We start from the raw sequence: 8,169 nt of genomic DNA on the forward strand, positions 1-8,169 counted from the left end.
ACAAATGGAATGAAGGAGACACTAAAACAAAAGGAATGAAGGAGACACTCAAACAAAGAGAATGAAGGAGACACTCAAACAAAGGAATGAAGGAGACACTCAAACAAAGGGAATGAAGGAGACTTAAACTGAAGGAGACACTAAAACAAAGGAGACACTCAAACAAAGGTTATGAAGGAGACACTTAAACAAATGGAATGAAGGAGACACTCAAACAAAGGAAATTAAGGAAACACTTAAACAAAGGTAATGAAGGAGACACTTAAACAAAGAGAATGAAGATACACTCAAACAAAGAGAATGAAGGAGACACTCAAACAAAGGGAATGAAGGAGACACTCAAACAAAGGGAATTTAGGAGACACTTAAACAAAGGGGATGAAGGAGACACTTAAACAAAGGTAATGAAGGAGACACTTAAACAAAGAGAATGAAGATACACTCAAACAAAGGGAATGAAGGAGACACTCAAACAAAGGGAATTTAGGAGACACTTAAACAAAGGTAATGAAGGAGACACTTAAACAAAGAGAATGAAGATACACTCAAACAAAGAGAATGAAGGAGACACTCAAACAAAGGGAATTTAGGAGACACTTAAACAAAGATAATGAAGGAGACACTTAAACAAAGAGAATGAAGATACACTCAAACAAAGGGAATGAAGGAGACACTCAAACAAAGGGAATTTAGGAGACACTTAAACAAAGGTAATGAAGGAGACACTTAAACAAAGGGAATAAAGGAGACACTCAAACAAAGGGAATTAAGGAGACACTTAAACAAATGGAATGATGGAGACACTCAAACAAAAGGAATGAAGGAGACACTCAAGCAAAGGGAATGAAGGAGACACTCAAACAAAGGGAATTAAGGAGACACTCAAACAAAGGGAATTAAGGAGACACTCAAACAAAGAGAATGAAGGAGACACTCAAACAAAGAGAATGAAGGAGACACTTAAACAAAGAGAATTAAGGAGACACTCAAACAAAGAGAATTAAGGAGACACTCAAACAAAGGGAATTAAGGAGACACTCAAACAAAGAGAATGAAGGAGACACTCAAACAAAGGTTATGAAGGAGACACTCAAACAAAGAGAATGAAGGAGACACTCAAACAAAGAGAATTAAGGAGACACTCAAACAAAGGGAATTAAGGAGACACTCAAACAAAGGTTATGAAGGAGACACTCAAACAAAGAGAATGAAGGAGACACTCAAACAAAGAGAATTAAGGAGACACTCAAACAAAGGGAATTAAGGAGACACTCAAACAAAGAGAATGAAGGAGACACTCAAACAAAGGGAATTAAGGAGACACTCAAACAAAGAGAATGAAGGAGACACTCAAACAAAGGGAATGAAGGAGACACTCAAACAAATGGAATGAAGGAGACACTTAAACATATGGAATGAAGGAGACACTCAAACAAAGAGAATGAAGGAGACACTCAAACAAAGGGAATGAAGGAGACACTCAAACAAAGGGAATTTAGGAGACACTTAAACAAAGGGGATGAAGGAGACACTTAAACAAAGGTAATGAAGGAGACACTTAAACAAAGAGAATGAAGATACACTCAAACAAAGGGAATGAAGGAGACACTCAAACAAAGGGAATTTAGGAGACACTTAAACAAAGGTAATGAAGGAGACACTTAAACAAAGAGAATGAAGATACACTCAAACAAAGGGAATGAAGGAGACACTCAAACAAAGGGAATTTAGGAGACACTTAAACAAAGGTAATGAAGGAGACACTTAAACAAAGGGAATAAAGGAGACACTCAAACAAAGGGAATTAAGGAGACACTTAAACAAATGGAATGATGGAGACACTCAAACAAAGGGAATGAGGGAGACACTCAAACAAAGGGAATTAAGGAGACACTCAAACAAAGGGAATTAAGGAGACACTCAAACAAAGAGAATGAAGGAGACACTCAAACAAAGAGAATGAAGGAGACACTCAAACAAAGAGAATGAAGGAGACACTCAAACAAAGAGAATTAAGGAGACACTCAAACAAAGGGAATTAAGGAGACACTCAAACAAAGAGAATGAAGGAGACACTCAAACAAAGGTTATGAAGGAGACACTCAAACAAAGAGAATGAAGGAGACACTCAAACAAAGAGAATTAAGGAGACACTAAAACAAAGGGAATTAAGGACACACTCAAACAAAGGTTATGAAGGAGACACTCAAACAAAGAGAATGAAGGAGACACTCAAACAAAGAGAATTAAGGAGACACTCAAACAAAGGGAATTAAGGAGACACTCAAACAAAGAGAATGAAGGAGACACTCAAACAAAGGGAATTAAGGAGACACTCAAACAAAGAGAATGAAGGAGACACTCAAACAAAGGGAATGAAGGAGACACTCAAACAAATGGAATGAAGGAGACACTAAAACAAAAGGAATGAAGGAGACACTCAAACAAAGGGAATTAAGGAGACACTCAAACAAAGGGGATGAAGGAGACACTTAAACAAAGAGAATGAAGGAGACACTCAAACAAAGAGAATGAAGGAGACACTCAAACAAAGAGAATGAAGGAGACACTCAAACAAAGGGAATGAAGGAGACACTCAAACAAAGGGAATTTAGGAGACACTTAAACAAAGGTAATGAAGGAGACACTTAAACAATGACAATGAAGATACACTCAAACAAAGAGAATGAAGGAGACACTCAAACAAAGGGAATGAAGGAGACACTCAAACAAAGGGAATTTAGGAGACACTTAAACAAAGGGGATGAAGGAGACACTTAAACAAAGGTAATGAAGGAGACACTCAAACAAAGGGAATTTAGGAGACACTTAAACAAAGGTAATGAAGGAGACACTCAAACAAAGGGAATTTAGGAGACACTTAAAAAAAGGTAATGAAGGAGACACTTAAACAAAGAGAATGAAGATACACTCAAACAAAGAGAATGAAGGGGACACTCAAACAAAGGGAATTTAGGAGACACTTAAACAAAGATAATGAAGGAGACACTTAAACAAAGAGAATGAAGATACACTCAAACAAAGGGAATGAAGGAGACACTCAAACAAAGGGAATTTAGGAGACACTTAAACAAAGGTAATGAAGGAGACACTTAAACAAAGGGAATAAAGGAGACACTCAAACAAAGGGAATTAAGGAGACACTTAAACAAATGGAATGATGGAGACACTCAAACAAAAGGAATGAAGGAGACACTCAAGCAAAGGGAATGAAGGAGACACTCAAACAAAGGGAATTAAGGAGACACTCAAACAAAAAGGAATGAAGGAGACACTTAAACAGAAGGAATGAAGGAGATACTTATACAAAAGGGAATGAAGGAGGCACTCAAACAAAGGGAATGAAGGAGACACTCAAACAAAGGGAATGAAGGAGACACTTAAACAAATGGAATGAAGGAGACACTAAAACAAAAGGAATGAAGGAGACACTCAAACAAAGAGAATGAAGGAGACACTCAAACAAAGGGAATGATGGAGACACTCAAACAAAGGGAATGAAGGAGACACTTAAACAAATGGAATGAAGGAGACACTAAAACAAAAGGAATGAAGGAGACACTCAAACAAAGGTTATGAAGGAGACACTTAAACAAATGGAATGAAGGAGACACTCAAACAAAGGAAATTAAGGAGACACTAAAACAAAGGGAATGAAGGAGACACTCAAACAAAGGGAATTAAAGGGACACTGAAACAAAGGTAATGAAGGAGACACTAAAACAAAGAGAATGAAGGAGACACTCAAACAAAGGGAATTAAAGGGACACTGAAACAAAGGTAATGAAGGAGACACTCAAACAAAGAGAATGAAGGAGACACTCAAACAAAGGGAAATAAGGAGACACTCAAAGAAAGAGAATGAAGGAGACACTCAAACAAAGAGAATGAAGGAGACACTCAAACAAAGGGAAATAAGGAGACACTCAAAGAAAGAGAATGAAGGGGACTCTAAAACAAAGGTTATGAAGGAGACACGCAAGCAAAGGGAATGAAGGGGACACTCAAACAAAGGTAACGAAGGAGACACTCAAACAAAGGTTATGAAGGAAACACTCAAACAAAGGGAAATAAGGAGACACTAAAACAAAGGTAACGAAGGAGACACACAAACAAAAGTTATGAAGGAAACAATAAAACAAAGGGAATTAAGGAGACACACAAACAAAGGGAATTAAAGAGACACACATACAAAGGGAATTAAGGAGACACTAAAACAAATGGGATGAAGGAGACACTCAAACAAAACGAATGAAGGAGACACTAAAACAAAGGGAATTAAAGAGACACTCAAACAAAGGGAATTAAGGAGACACTAATACAAAGGTAACGAAGGAGACACTCAAACAAAGGTTATGAAGGAAACAATAAAACAAATGGAATTAAGGAGACACTCAAACAAAGAGAATTAAGGAGACACTCAAACAAAGGTTATGAAGGAAACAATAAAACAAATGGAATTAAGGAGACACTCAAACAAACGGAAATAAGTAGACACTAAAACAAAAGAAATCTTGGAGACACTATTACAATAGGAATTAAGGATTCCAATATGACAGCTACCACACAGGCCCCAGGAACTCTTATTTGAGTTTCATATCTGTATTGTGTATAGAAGTAACATTTATTTCACATCACATGCAACACATAGCCACAAGTCTAGAATGTCTAGAACGATCAATGCAAACTTTTTTGAGTCATTAGACTTATTTTCATTGTAATTGTATGATCGTTCAGACAGTTCGTCTTGATTTCCATGTACATTTTAGTCTGAAAACATAGTTCCTAATATCACGTGACAGTGCTTACCGACAAAAGGGTTGAATGAATGACACGGCAATGAAGCGACATCCATTAGTGAATTCAATTACATCTAAGCCATCAGGACTCTTTACTGTCAGAAAACACGCTATTCTGTCGAAATCAAACCTTTTCAATTGAAAATGAATCATTACGTATCTACCAAGAAACTAATAAGATTAATGAAGACGACAGAAAGACATGGAAAAGGGCATGGAAGTTCATCTATAAAGTGCCCGCTTGCTTTAAGCGTGGACTGAAGTAGCAACTCATTTACTCAAACGACGCTTACTCTTCCGGAACACCTGTTCATCTTTTTCAGGCGGCTCAATGAAAAGCTTTCATTGTTTCATAATTTGTCACAGTTTTACTGAATTTGAGTTTGGATGGTGTTGAAATGTTGTTATTTTTTGTTTTTTGTTTTTTTGTTTTCTTGTTTTTTGTTTTTTTTTTTTTTTTGTTTATTTTTTTCGTTTTTGTTTTTGCTTTTTTTGTTGTTCATTTGTTTGTTTCTAAACTTTTGTTGCAAACTACGGTAGCTGTTTAAAGATTATCACAATATATTCTACTTTTCAGAGACTGATGAAGAGGTGCTATCACTATTGTAGTTCAGCAACATCCATTTGACACCAGAAAGCGAATGAAACATCTACATGTCTTGTTTTAAATTCTTAATTTAAGTACGTATAAACCGTATCCAATATGAGGATATAGATTTATGGGGGACCCATGTATAGATATAATTATGGTAAGAATGGAAATTTGCAGCGTCAACACACAGTAACGTGAGTAACAGTTAAATAAAAGCAGAAACTATAAGCTCTCAATTTCCAGGAAGTGTTTGGGAAAAGGAGAGCGTATCCATTAACGATGTATTAATTAAACGGACTTGTATGCATGCTACATCCGATAGGATATCCTATTTCGGAAACTATATTTTCATAAGGTACATATTGAAATTTAAACTCACGACGAACTATATTCCTGTGTCATGTCATTTTACATCCAACAAATCATTCATTTGACGTAGTTTTCTAGGCGTGTTATTTAATGTGTTACACAGTGTAGTTTTAAAATAGATGACTATAACTTTAGCTAGGCTGTGTTCATCCACTTGGCAACAGGCCACTATATGTATAATATCCATGTAAAATTTCTGTATTTAATATTTTAGTGATAATAATTCTACAAATATGCAATGATAATAATAGATTGCTCACAGTTCTAAGAGAGGTATGTTAAACTCTGATATACTGTGGCATTTTTCGTTATTTAATCAGCACGACTTAATCGAAATTCCTATTAAACCAAAGGAACTGGACCTCTCTTCCACAAACGACTATCGAACCGAACATTAAAATATCGACAAGTTCACATATTCGAGTTTTTGATAATACCAATCTTCTTTAAAAGAAATTGACGACTTTGATCACGCTTTCGATAATTTTATACTGCCATGTTCCCTGAAATGTCTTGCATCAGTATCGCTTTAGGGACGCCATTTTGTCGTTTTCTTATTTTTCATACAATTGTTCATTAACAGCTGTACTTGTATTCAGTGCTTTCTCCATGCCTGTTTTTATCTTTCATTTCATTTCTTATCACTCCGTCATTTTTTTTATTTCATTCTTTTATTCATAACCTTTTGTTTTTGTTTATCTTTTTAAAAAATCCTTGTCTTGTCCTTCGTTTCTCAGTCAACGGTAAGCTCTCTGTTGCAATTCCATTCGTTATTTGGCTCTACTGTGTCTAATTCTATTTGTTTTACTGAAAGGTATTATTCACTTATGTGTCTTTTGTGTCATCTTCTTGTTGTGGTTTCACCTTTTACTCAGATGTATCCTCGGTTTCTTCTGTTGTTTTGCCTTTTGTTTTCATGTTACTTTATGTCCTGTTGTTTTCCTTTTCATGTCTCCTCAGCTCGTGTTTTTGTCTTCTTTTTTTCGGTGTCTCCTTTGTTCCTGTTATTTCATTCCTTCTTGTTTTGGTGTCTCCTCAGTACATTTTGCTGTCTTCCCTATCGTTTCGGTGTATCCTCAGTATATGTTGCTGTCTTTTTTCTCGTTGTGATGTCTCCCCATTATATGTTGCTGTCTTCCCTTTTATTTTGGTATCTCCTCAATAAATGTTTCTGTCTTTCTTATTTTTGTGTCTCATCAGTTTCTGATGTTGTTTTTCCTTACGCTTCGGTGTCTCTTCAGTTCTTAGTTTTGTTTTTCCTTATGTTTCAATGTTCCCCTCTGTTGCTTGCTTTTTAGTTTTGGTGTCTTCACATTTCTTAGCTGTGTCCTTACCTAACGTTTGGATTTCTCATATGATCTGCATATATACCAAGATATACATATAACATATGAAATGCAGAGAGACCAAATGTCTACTTTTGCAAACATTTAAATAACTAGATGCAAAGGCGAGAATAATAAGGGTAGTACGGTTTGCATATCTATGTAGTCTTTGCATAAACACACGTTACATATCTTTTCTATGATAGTTAAGGTTCCTATTTCCTAGGGTCGCTCATGCGCAATGCGTTTTATCAATCATGTGTGAGCAAATGACGCCAGCGCCCCGAGATAACACGAGAAACGGAAATCTACATAGTGTGCAGGGAATATCAATGAGGTCAAAATGAGGCACCTTGCTCGGAATCAAAGACTTCTCGGGGTGTACAAACAAGCACTTCATGATAAAAACACCGGAAACATCGCTCGATATAGTAATTATACAACACGAGAGTCACAAAAGAGGCTAACAAAGGGAAAATCTTTGAAAATTGTACAAAAAAAAAGACTCAAATGGTTAACATTTCCTTCAATAAAAAAAAGAAAATTAGATACAATATGGTCAAATTTGGAATAAAACTGCATCACACAAATGTTTCATCCCTCTAGGACTCGTCAATGGTGCCAAAACCGTTGTTAAAGGGCCATTGTGAAAAAGCTAGGTAATGATGGAAATTTCAATATCTTTACTCTGCATTTCATCAAACGATACCTAACCATCGATAACATTTCGGGACGTGGTGAAATAGTCCATTAGGCACAATTGCCAAAACCAATCACTCAATATGCGGAAACACGTTTAATGTTGTGTTGAAATACAACGTCTTATTCCAACAAAAAATATTTTCTTCACGCAAGGATTCGTCCAATATTTTTTTTTTAATTGTGAATCTCTTTTGGCAATGAAAGTTTTTAAACAAACGCATATAGGATGTATAATAAAAGGAACTTTTGACGCGCGTGTGAAATTAATAGGCCATCAATCAGCTTTCATAACATCAATACAAGCAAAACTTAATCGGCGAATGAAAATGTTAAAGATGGTATTTTCTACATCGTTGGCATT

Source organism: Ylistrum balloti, unplaced genomic scaffold (assembly GCF_031769215.1).
Source record: "Ylistrum balloti isolate Yb309-2 unplaced genomic scaffold, AGI_CSIRO_Ybal_v1 Utg371462, whole genome shotgun sequence".
NCBI classification, from domain to species: Eukaryota; Metazoa; Mollusca; class Bivalvia; order Pectinida; family Pectinidae; genus Ylistrum; species Ylistrum balloti.